This window comes from Rhinoderma darwinii, unplaced genomic scaffold (assembly GCF_050947455.1).
Source record: "Rhinoderma darwinii isolate aRhiDar2 unplaced genomic scaffold, aRhiDar2.hap1 Scaffold_1761, whole genome shotgun sequence".
Classification (NCBI taxonomy): Eukaryota; Metazoa; Chordata; class Amphibia; order Anura; family Rhinodermatidae; genus Rhinoderma; species Rhinoderma darwinii.
Window position 1 is genome coordinate 32,501 of NW_027462145.1, and position 13,147 is coordinate 45,647.

Here is a 13,147-nt window from a genome sequence, read left to right on the forward strand (position 1 = left end):
CTCATCGTCCCTAACCCTTACCAGTAAGGTATCAAGGACCAGGCTTAGGTAATATGGGACAAAGGCAACGGCAACCTCGACAATCCGGGTTGTTATCTGCTCTCACCAGCGGCCCAGCTCGCAACCTGCCGAGATGGAGGACGCCTACGAAGACCGGTCGGTCGGTCGGGGCAGAATCGTAAGTCGAGGACCTGTTTAGAGAGAGCCCAACATAGAGCCGAGAAGATGGAGCGCGCTCATCGTCCCTAACCCTTACCAGTAAGGTATCAAGGACCAGGCTTAGGTAATATGGGACAAAGGCAACGGCAACCTCGACAATCCGGGTTAACTGCTCTCACCGACGGCCCAGCTCGCAACCTGCCGAGATGAAGGATGCCTACGAAGACCGGTCGGTCTTAAGTCGAGGACCTGTTTAGAGAGAGCCCAACATAGAGCCGAGAAGATGGAGCGCGCTCAGCGTCCCTAACCCTTACCAGTAAGGTAACAAGGACCAGGCTTAGGTAATATGGGACAAAGGCAACGACAACCTCGACAATCCGGGTTAACTGCTCTCTCCGGCGGCCCAGCTCGCAAAGTGCCGAGGAGGACGCCTTTGTCGCCCACGGGGAACCGAGGCCGCTTTCCCGGCGGCTTAGCGGCTCCACATGGGATGGGGCCGCCCCCCTCCGGAGAGGGGGGGAGGGAAGCCACCGTGGAGCCGCGTGTGGCTTGCATGCGGGAGCCACGCCGACACTTCCAGCCTCGGGCGAGGCGGAAGACGGCTTTGGACTACTTGCGAGAAACAACCGTGCCCCATGCGCGGGTGCGCCTGGGAGCACCTCGGCTAGAGAGGCCCTTGCGAGCAGCGGACATACGGGGGCGGTCACTGCCTCCCCGTCGTTTAAAGCTTTCTCTCGTGCCTCGGGCTTCCGGCGACACCAGCGCACTCTCGGACGCCTTTTAGAGTGATAGCAGCAGCACTGAGCAAACGCACCTCGCGGGAGCGAGAGGTACCGGCACCCGCCTTTAGCAGGACCGCCGGGCTTTTTGGGACACCGGCCGTAGGTGGCCGGGGGCGAAACAGACCCGGACGGTGTGGGAGGAAGACGCGCTCGCCGTAACCGACAGGGCTCCAAAGCACTGCCGAGCGAGTGGTCCCTCCGCCGCCGGGTCGCGGGGAGCCAGATCGATCTGAGGAGTCTTGGACAAATTCCAAAGACTCAAACGGCGCGGGAGCACGTGCTCCTCTCACAGCTTAACGACAGGTGGCAGAGGCCGACGGGGACTTCCAGGAGGCCGGCATGACGTGCCACTACATACCGGTCACACCATGGAAGTCCTTCTCGGGTTGGACCAGGTGCAGCTCCCGCTAGAACGTGCAGCACGTCCTCCTTCACGGTACTCTCGGTTGGACTCGCCAACGTGGCCGAGCTCCTACAACTGCTGGTCGGCCTGGGACTCCAGAAAGAATGCACCAAAGTTCTTTCGTGGAAGTCCAGGTGCACCGGACCGACCAGCCAACGAGGCCGACGGGGACTTCCAGGAGGCCGGCATGACGTGCCACTACATACCGGTCACACCATGGAAGTCCTTCTCGGCCACAAACGGTTAGGACTTCCCGCTAGGAAGAACCGTAGGGACTTGGAACGCGGAGCAGAAATGCCCTCTCACAGGATTTCAGGTGAAGGAGATATTCGCACCCCTAAAAGTGTCACCACCTCAAATACACCGGGGTAAGGTGCCAACTTACCCGGGCTCCTGGAACTGCTGCCCGGCTGAAGCCCAAAATAAAAACCTCATAGGGTTTTTCCTCCAAAACGTCAATGAAGACAGACCTGCCAGCCAGGCCGACGGGGACTTCCAGGAGGCCGGCATGACGTGCCACTACATACCGGTCACACCATGGAAGTCCTTCTCGGGTTGGACCAGGTGCAGCTCCCGCTAGAACGTGCAGCACGTCCTCCTTCACGGTACTCTCGGTTGGACTCGCCAACGTGGCCGAGCTCCTACAACTGCTGGTCGGCCTGGGACTCCAGAAAGAATGCACCAAAGTTCTTTCGTGGAAGTCCAGGTGCACCGGACCGACCAGCCAACGAGGCCGACGGGGACTTCCAGGAGGCCGGCATGACGTGCCACTACATACCGGTCACACCATGGAAGTCCTTCTCGGCCACAAACGGTTAGGACTTCCCGCTAGGAAGAACCGTAGGGACTTGGAACGCGGAGCAGAAATGCCCTCTCACAGGATTTCAGGTGAAGGAGATATTCGCACCCCTAAAAGTGTCACCACCTCAAATACACCGGGGTAAGGTGCCAACTTACCCGGGCTCCTGGAACTGCTGCCCGGCTGAAGCCCAAAATAAAAACCTCATAGGGTTTTTCCTCCAAAACGTCAATGAAGACAGACCTGCCAGCCAGGCCGACGGGGACTTCCAGGAGGCCGGCATGACGTGCCACTACATACCGGTCACACCATGGAAGTCCTTCTCGGCCACGAACGGTTAGGACTTCCCGCTAGGAAGAACCGTTAGGACTTGGAACGCGGAGCAGAAATGCCCTCTCACAGGATTTCAGGTGAAGGAGATATTTGCACCCCTAAAAGTGTCACCACCTCAAATACACCGGGGTAAGGTGCCAAAGTACCCGGGCTCCTGGAACTGCTGCCCGGCTGAAGCCCAAAATAAAAACCTCATAGGGTTTTTCCTCCAAAACGTCAATGAAGACAGACCTGCCAGCCAGGCCGACCGGGACTTCCAGGAGGCCGGCAGGAGGTGTCACTACCTACCGGTCACACCATGGAAGTCCTTCCCGGCTTGGAACGGGAGCAGCTCCCGTTTGTACTTCCTATTTCACGGCTTTCGGTAGGAGTTGCCGAGGTGGCCGAGCTCCTGCAACTGCAGGTCGGCTTGGGACTTCAGAAAATACCATAAAAAAAAAAAGTTTTTTTTTATTATGAAGGTAAAACACACAGCGGGACCGAGACGCGAGCCAGGCCGACGGGGACTTCCAGGAGGTCGGCATGAGGTGGCCGCGCCTACCGCTCTTGCCCTGGAAGTCCGCCGAGGACCGCAGGGCGCTACGGAGCTCGTAAACTGCTGCCCCCGGGCTGGCACGGCTTCCCCATGGCTCCTCTATCCCCCCACGGGTGCAATAGGCAGGCACACGCCGCTCGTACACCGAGGTGGCTCCCGGCCGCTTTCGGTAGGAGTCACCGAGGTGGCCTTGCTCGTGCAAATGCAGGTGGGCTTGGGGCTTCCGAAAATACCATAAAAAAAAAAAGATTTTTTTATTAAGAAGGTAAAAAAAAAACCAGCGGGACCGACCCGCGAGCTAGGCCGACGGGGACTTCCAGGAGGTCGGCATGAGGTGGAGGCTCCTACCGCTCTTGCCCTGGAAGTCCTCAGAGGACCGCGGGCGCTGTGGAGCTCCCACAAGGAAGCTGCCGGCATGCAGCAGCTCCCACGGGGCCCCTCTATCCCCCCACGGGTGCAATAGGCAGGCACACGCCGCTCGTACACCGAGGTGGCTCCCGGCCGCTTTCGGTAGGAGTCACCGAGGTGGCCTTGCTCGTGCAAATGCAGGTGGGCTTGGGGCTTCCGAAAATACCATAAAAAAAAAAAGATTTTTTTATTAAGAAGGTAAAAAAAAAAAACAGCGGGACCGACCCGCGAGCTAGGCCGACGGGGACTTCCAGGAGGTCGGCATGAGGTGGAGGCTCCTACCGCTCTTGCCCTGGAAGTCCTCAGAGGACCGCGGGCGCTGTGGAGCTCCCACAAGGAAGCTGCCGGCATGCAGCAGCTCCCACGGGGCCCCTCTATCCCCCCACGGGTGCAATAGGCAGGCACACGCCGCTCGTACACCGAGGTGGCTCCCGGCCGCTTTCGGTAGGAGTCACCGAGGTGGCCGGGCTCGTGCAACTCCAGGTGGGCTTGGGACTTCAGAAAATGGCATAAAAAAAAAAAAAATTTTTATTAAGAAGGTAAAAAAAAACAGCGGGACCAACCCGCGAGCGAGGCCGACGGGGACATCCAGGGCAGCGGCGTGAGAGGGCGGCTTGGTGCCGCTATCTCCCTGGAAGCCGCATTCGGCCTAAGCAGGGAACGCCTCCCGCCCTCCTCTCGTCCTGGACTGTGGGAGGCGGAGCAAGTTCTCCCTCTCACAGTATTTCAGGCGTAGGAGATGTTCACACCCCTAAAAGTGTCACCTCGCCAATTACACCGGTGGGAGGTGCCAAAATGCCCGGCCTCCTGGAACTGCTGCTTGGCTGAAGGCCAAAATAAAAACCTCATAGGGTTTTTCCTCCAAAACGTGAATGAAGACAGACACGCGAGCCAGGCCGAGGGGGAGTTCCAGGAGGTCGGCATGAGGTGGCCGCACCTACCGCTTGAGCCCTGGAAGTCCGTCGCGGACCGGAAGTGCATGTCGGGCGGGTGAACTACGGGACTCGCCGCGGGCGCTGTGGAGCTCCCACAAGGAAGCTGCCGGCATCCACAAGCTCCCACGGGGCCCCTCTATCCCCCCACGGGTGCAGAAGGCAGGCACACCGCCGCTAATAGGCGGAGCTGGCTCCCGGCCGCTGTCATGCATCACTCGCGGACCGGAAGTGCTTGTCAGCCGGGTGGACACGGCGGGACTCGCCGCGGGTGCTGTGGAGCTCGTACAGGGCTGCCCCCGGGCTGGCACAGCTTCCACAAGGCTCCTCTATCCCCCCACGGGTGCAATAGGCAGGCACACGCCGCACACGCCGCTCGTACACGGAGATGGCTCCCGGCCGCTTTCGGTAGGAGTCACCGAGGTGGCCTTGCTCGTGCAAATGCAGGGGGGCTTGGGGCTTCGGAAAATACCATAAAAAAAAAAAGTTTTTTTATTAAGAAGGTAAAAAAAAAAACAGCGGGACCGACCCGCGAGCTAGGCCGACGGGGACTTCCAGGAGGTCGGCATGAGGTGGAGGCTCCTACCGCTCTTGCCCTGGAAGTCCGCAGAGGACCGCGGGCGCTGTGGAGCTCCCACAAGGAAGCTGCTGGCATCCAGCAGCTCCCACGGGGCCCCTCTATCCCCCCACGGGTGCAGAAGGCAGGCACACCGCCGCTGATAGGCGGAGCTGGCTCCCGGCCGCTGTCATGCATCACTCGCGGACCGGAAGTGCTTTGCAGCCGGGTGGACACGACGGGACTCGCCGCGGGCGCTGTGGAGCTCCCACAAGGAAGCTGCCGGCATCCACAAGCTCCCACGGGGCCCCTCTATCCCCCCACGGGTGCAGAAGGCAGGCACACGCCGCTGATAGGCGGAGCTGGCTCCCGGCCGCTGTCATGCATCACTCGCGGACCGGAAGTGCTTGTCAGCCGGGTGGACACGGCGGGACTCGCCGCGGGTGCTGTGGAGCTCGTACAGGGCTGCCCCCGGGCTGGCACAGCTTCCACAAGGCTCCTCTATCCCCCACGGGTGCAATAGGCAGGCACACGCCGCACACGCCGCTCGTACACGGAGATGGCTCCCGGCCGCTTTCGGTAGGAGTCACCGAGGTGGCCTTGCTCGTGCAAATGCAGGTGGGCTTGGGGCTTCGGAAAATACCATAAAAAAAAAAAGTTTTTTTATTAAGAAGGTAAAAAAAACCACAGCGGGACCGACCCGCGAGCTAGGCCGACGGGGACTTCCAGGAGGTCGGCATGAGGTGGAGGCTCCTACCGCTCTTGCCCTGGAAGTCCGCAGAGGACCGCGGGCGCTGTGGAGCTCCCACAAGGAAGCTGCCGGCATGCAGCAGCTCCCACGGGGCCCCTCTATCCCCCCACGGGTGCAGAAGGCAGGCACACCGCCGCTGATAGGCGGAGCTGGCTCCCGGCCGCTGTCATGCATCACTCGCGGACCGGAAGTGCTTGGCAGCCGGGTGGACACGACGGGACTCGCCGCGGGCGCTGTGGAGCTCCCACAAGGAAGCTGCCGGCATCCACAAGCTCCCACGGGGCCCCTCTATCCCCCCACGGGTGCAGAAGGCAGGCACACCGCCGCTGATAGGCGGAGCTGGCTCCCGGCCGCTGTCATGCATCACTCGCGGACCGGAAGTGCTTGGCAGCCGGGTGGACACGGCGGGACTCGCCGCGGGTGCTGTGGAGCTCGTACAGGGCTGCCCCCGGGCTGGCACAGCTTCCCCATGGCTCCTCTATCCCCCCACGGGTGCAATAGGCAGGCACACGCCGCACACGCCGCTCGTACACGGAGATGACTCCCGGCCGCTTTCGGTAGGAGTCACCGAGGTGTCCTTGCTCGTGCAACTGCAGGTGGGCTTGAGGCTTCCGAAAGTACCATAAAAAAAAAAAGATTTTTTTATTAAGAAGGTAAAAAAAAAAACAGCGGGACCGACCCGCGAGCTAAGCCGACGGGGACTTCCAGGAGGTCGGCATGAGGTGGCCGCTCATACCGCTCTTGCCCTGGAAGTCCGCCGAGGACCGCGGGCGCTGTGGAGCTCCCACAAGGAAGCTGCCGGCATGCAGCAGCTCCCACGGGGCCCCTCTATCCCCCACGGGTGCAGAAGGCAGGCACACCGCCGCTGATAGGCGGAGCTGGCTCCCGGCCGCTGTCATGCATCACTCGCGGACCGGAAGTGCTTGGCAGCCGGGTGGACACGGCGGGACTCGCCGCGGGCCGCTGTGGAGCTCGTACAGGGCTGCCCCCGGGCTGGCACAGCTTCCCCATGGCTCCTCTATCCCCCCACGGGTGCAATAGGCAGGCACACGCCGCACACGCCGCTCGTACACGGAGATGGCTCCCGGCCGCTTTCGGTAGGAGTCACCGAGGTGGCCTTGCTCGTGCAACTGTAGGTGGGCTTGAGGCTTCAGAAAATACCATAAAAAAAAAAGATTTTTTTATTAAGAAGGTAAAAAAACCAGCGGGACCGACCCGCGAGCGAGGCCGACGGGGACTTCCAGGAGGTCGGCATGACTTTGCCGCTCATACCGCTCTTGCCCTGGAAGTCCACAAGGGGCGCTGCGGAGCTCGTACACGGCTGCCCCCGGTCTTGCACAGCTTCCCCATGGCTCCTGTATCCCCCCCACGGGTGCAGGCACACGCCGCTCATACACTCTGGAGCTGGCTGACATGCCACCTCCTGGCCGACCGGAAGTACATGTCAGGCGGCTTGGGACATAGTGGGACCCCCCCGCTGGCGCTGTGGAGCTCATACACTGTTGCCCCCGGGCATGCACAGCTTGCACACGGCTCCTCTACCCTGGGCTGCAATGGGCAGCACACGCCGCTCATACACTCTGGAGCTGGCTGACAGCAACTGCTGCTGATAATGATGATGACGATAATGTGCAAAGGGTTATCTATCGGCGGACAGTGTCACACTCTGGCCCTGGAACTGTGCCCCGGCCTGCCTCTGCTGCTCATTACCGCCTCTGACATTTTTAAACATACCCGACTTTAACTTGATTTTAAATGTTTCACTTTCAAATGTTTCACTTTCAGTTGCAGAAATGTCATTCTTTGACATTTGGGCCTTTTTATTGTCACTGCTGTTTGGTCACCAAATGGATCTCCTTGGATTGAGGCCTAGTCCTCTCCCCACCGCCCTGGAACTCTGCCCCGGCCTACGCTGCCTGCCGTCACACCCCTGGCCCTGGAACTCTGCCCCGGCCTGCCCTTGCTGTTCACCACCGCCTCTGACATTTTTGAACATACCCCACTTTAACCCCTTAAGGACGCAGCCTAGTTTGGGCCTTAAGGCTCAGAGCCCATTTTTCAAATCTGACATATTTCACTTTATGTGGTAATAACGTCGGAATGCTTAAACCTATCCAAGCGATTCTGAGATTGTTTTCTCGTGACACTTTGGGCTTCATGTTCGTGGTAAAATTTGGTCGATATATTCAGTGTTTATTGGTGAAAAATTGCAAAATTTAGAGAAAATTTTGAAAAAATTGCATTTTTCAGAATTTAAATGCATCTGCTTGTAAAACAGACGGTTATACCACCCAAAATAGTTACTAGTTCACATTTCCCATATGTCTACTTTAGATTGGCATCGTTTTTTTAACATTCTTTTATTTTTCTTGGACGTTACAAGGCTTAGAACATAAACAGCAATTTCTCATATTTTTAAGAAAATTTCAAAAGCCTTTTTTTTAAGGTACCTCTTGAGTTCTGAAGTGGCTTTGAGGGGCCTATGTATTAGAAACCCCCATAAAACACCCCATTTTAAAAACTAGACCCCTCAAAGTATTCAAAAACAGCATTTAGAAAGTTTTTTAACCCTTCAGGCATTTCACAGGAATTAAAGCAATGTGGAGGTGAAATTTGCAAATTTCATTTTTCTTGCTGAATTTCAATATTATTCCATTTTTTTCTGTAACACAGAAGATTTTACCAGAGAAATACTACTAAATATGTATTGTCCAGATTCTGCAGTTTTTAGAAATGTCCCACATGTGGCTCTAGTGCGCTCGTGGAATAAAACACAAGCCTCAGAAACAAAGGAGCACCTAGTGCATTTTGAGGCCTCTTTTTATTAGAATATATTTTAGGCAGCATGCCAGGTTTGAAGAGGTGTTGAGGTATGAAAGCAATGGAAACCCACCAGAAGTGACCCCATTTTGGAAACTAGACCCCTCAAGGAATTCATTTATGGTTGTTGTTATCATTTTGACCACACCGTTTTTTCACAGCACCTATTTGAATTGGGCTGTGAATTAAAAAAATGATATTTTTTTCCATTAAGATGTAATTTTTGTTCAAAATTTCTTATTTTCACAAGGAATAAAACACCCCATTTTGTTGCCCAATTTGTCCTGAGTGCGGCAATACCCCATTTGTGGTGATAAACTGATGTTTGGGCCCATGGCAGGACTCAGAAGGAAAGGACCACCATTTGGCCTACTGGAGCTTTTCTTGTGCTAAGTCATGTATGCAGAAGCCCCTGAGGTACCAGTACAGTTGAAACCCCCGAGAAGTGACCCCATTTTAAAAACTACACCCCTTAAGACATTCATCTAGTGGTGTAGTGAGCATTTTGACCCCACAGTTATTGTGTAAAAGGTAATGCGCAGCAGATGGTGCAAAGTGAGATTTGCAATTTCCTATGCATATATGCCATTTCAGTGTCTGATATATTGTGCCCAGCATGTGCCACTGGAGACATACACCCCATAAATTGTAATGTGGGTTCTCCCGGGTACGGCAATACCCTACATGTGGCTGTTATTAGCTGCCTGGGCACACGACAGGGCTCAGAAGGGAAGGACCACCATTTAGCCTACTGGAGCTTTTCTGGTGCTAAGTCATGTAGGCAGAACCCCTGAGGTACCAGTACAGTTGAAACCCCCGAGAAGTGACCCCATTTTAAAAACTACACCCCTTAAGACATTCATCTAGTGGTGTAGTGAGCATTTTGACCCCACAGTTATTGTGTAAAAGGTAATGCGCAGCAGATGGTGCAAAGTGAGATTTGCAATTTCCTATGCATATATGCCATTTCAGTGTCTGATATATTGTGCCCAGCATGTGCCACTGGAGACATACACCCCATAAATTGTAATGTGGGTTCTCCCGGGTACGGCAATACCCTACATGTGGCTGTTATTAGCTGCCTGGGCACACGACAGGGCTCAGAAGGGAAGGACCACCATTTAGCCTACTGGAGCTTTTCTGGTGCTAAGTCATGTAGGCAGAACCCCTGAGGTACCAGTACAGTTGAAACCCCCGAGAAGTGACCCCATTTTAAAAACTACACCCCTTAAGACATTCATCTAGTGGTGTAGTGAGCATTTTGACCCCACAGTTATTGTGTAAAAGGTAATGCGCAGCAGATGGTGCAAAGTGAGATTTGCAATTTCCTATGCATATATGCCATTTCAGTGTCTGATATATTGTGCCCAGCATGTGCCACTGGAGACATACACCCCATAAATTGTAATGTGGGTTCTCCCGGGTACGGCAATACCCTACATGTGGCTGTTATTAGCTGCCTGGGCACACGACAGGGCTCAGAAGGGAAGGACCACCATTTAGCCTACTGGAGCTTTTCTGGTGCTAAGTCATGTAGGCAGAACCCCTGAGGTACCAGTACAGTTGAAACCCCCGAGAAGTGACCCCATTTTAAAAACTACACCCCTTAAGACATTCATCTAGTGGTGTAGTGAGCATTTTGACCCCACAGTTATTGTGTAAAAGGTAATGCGCAGCAGATGGTGCAAAGTGAGATTTGCAATTTCCTATGCATATATGCCATTTCAGTGTCTGATATATTGTGCCCAGCATGTGCCACTGGAGACATACACCCCATAAATTGTAATGTGGGTTCTCCCGGGTACGGCAATACCCTACATGTGGCTGTTATTAGCTGCCTGGGCACACGACAGGGCTCAGAAGGGAAGGACCACCATTTAGCCTACTGGAGCTTTTCTGGTGCTAAGTCATGTAGGCAGAACCCCTGAGGTACCAGTACAGTTGAAACCCCCGAGAAGTGACCCCATTTTAAAAACTACACCCCTTAAGACATTCATCTAGTGGTGTAGTGAGCATTTTGACCCCACAGTTATTGTGTAAAAGGTAATGCGCAGCAGATGGTGCAAAGTGAGATTTGCAATTTCCTATGCATATATGCCATTTCAGTGTCTGATATATTGTGCCCAGCATGTGCCACTGGAGACATACACCCCATAAATTGTAATGTGGGTTCTCCCGGGTACGGCAATACCCTACATGTGGCTGTTATTAGCTGCCTGGGCACACGACAGGGCTCAGAAGGGAAGGACCACCATTTAGCCTACTGGAGCTTTTCTGGTGCTAAGTCATGTAGGCAGAACCCCTGAGGTACCAGTACAGTTGAAACCCCCGAGAAGTGACCCCATTTTAAAAACTACACCCCTTAAGACATTCATCTAGTGGTGTAGTGAGCATTTTGACCCCACAGTTATTGTGTAAAAGGTAATGCGCAGCAGATGGTGCAAAGTGAGATTTGCAATTTCCTATGCATATATGCCATTTCAGTGTCTGATATATTGTGCCCAGCATGTGCCACTGGAGACATACACCCCATAAATTGTAATGTGGGTTCTCCCGGGTACGGCAATACCCTACATGTGGCTGTTATTAGCTGCCTGGGCACACGACAGGGCTCAGAAGGGAAGGACCACCATTTAGCCTACTGGAGCTTTTCTGGTGCTAAGTCATGTAGGCAGAACCCCTGAGGTACCAGTACAGTTGAAACCCCCGAGAAGTGACCCCATTTTAAAAACTACACCCCTTAAGACATTCATCTAGTGGTGTAGTGAGCATTTTGACCCCACAGTTATTGTGTAAAAGGTAATGCGCAGCAGATGGTGCAAAGTGAGATTTGCAATTTCCTATGCATATATGCCATTTCAGTGTCTGATATATTGTGCCCAGCATGTGCCACTGGAGACATACACCCCATAAATTGTAATGTGGGTTCTCCCGGGTACGGCAATACCCTACATGTGGCTGTTATTAGCTGCCTGGGCACACGACAGGGCTCAGAAGGGAAGGACCACCATTTAGCCTACTGGAGCTTTTCTGGTGCTAAGTCATGTAGGCAGAACCCCTGAGGTACCAGTACAGTTGAAACCCCCGAGAAGTGACCCCATTTTAAAAACTACACCCCTTAAGACATTCATCTAGTGGTGTAGTGAGCATTTTGACCCCACAGTTATTGTGTAAAAGGTAATGCGCAGCAGATGGTGCAAAGTGAGATTTGCAATTTCCTATGCATATATGCCATTTCAGTGTCTGATATATTGTGCCCAGCATGTGCCACTGGAGACATACACCCCATAAATTGTAATGTGGGTTCTCCCGGGTACGGCAATACCCTACATGTGGCTGTTATTAGCTGCCTGGGCACACGACAGGGCTCAGAAGGGAAGGACCACCATTTAGCCTACTGGAGCTTTTCTGGTGCTAAGTCATGTAGGCAGAACCCCTGAGGTACCAGTACAGTTGAAACCCCCGAGAAGTGACCCCATTTTAAAAACTACACCCCTTAAGACATTCATCTAGTGGTGTAGTGAGCATTTTGACCCCACAGTTATTGTGTAAAAGGTAATGCGCAGCAGATGGTGCAAAGTGAGATTTGCAATTTCCTATGCATATATGCCATTTCAGTGTCTGATATATTGTGCCCAGCATGTGCCACTGGAGACATACACCCCATAAATTGTAATGTGGGTTCTCCCGGGTACGGCAATACCCTACATGTGGCTGTTATTAGCTGCCTGGGCACACGACAGGGCTCAGAAGGGAAGGACCACCATTTAGCCTACTGGAGCTTTTCTGGTGCTAAGTCATGTAGGCAGAACCCCTGAGGTACCAGTACAGTTGAAACCCCCGAGAAGTGACCCCATTTTAAAAACTACACCCTTAAGACATTCATCTAGTGGTGTAGTGAGCATTTTGACCCCACAGTTATTGTGTAAAAGGTAATGCGCAGCAGATGGTGCAAAGTGAGATTTGCAATTTCCTATGCATATATGCCATTTCAGTGTCTGATATATTGTGCCCAGCATGTGCCACTGGAGACATACACCCCATAAATTGTAATGTGGGTTCTCCCGGGTACGGCAATACCCTACATGTGGCTGTTATTAGCTGCCTGGGCACACGACAGGGCTCAGAAGGGAAGGACCACCATTTAGCCTACTGGAGCTTTTCTGGTGCTAAGTCATGTAGGCAGAACCCCTGAGGTACCAGTACAGTTGAAACCCCCGAGAAGTGACCCCATTTTAAAAACTACACCCCTTAAGACATTCATCTAGTGGTGTAGTGAGCATTTTGACCCCACAGTTATTGTGTAAAAGGTAATGCGCAGCAGATGGTGCAAAGTGAGATTTGCAATTTCCTATGCATATATGCCATTTCAGTGTCTGATATATTGTGCCCAGCATGTGCCACTGGAGACATACACCCCATAAATTGTAATGTGGGTTCTCCCGGGTACGGCAATACCCTACATGTGGCTGTTATTAGCTGCCTGGGCACACGACAGGGCTCAGAAGGGAAGGACCACCATTTAGCCTACTGGAGCTTTTCTGGTGCTAAGTCATGTAGGCAGAACCCCTGAGGTACCAGTACAGTTGAAACCCCCGAGAAGTGACCCCATTTTAAAAACTACACCCCTTAAGACATTCATCTAGTGGTGTAGTGAGCATTTTGACCC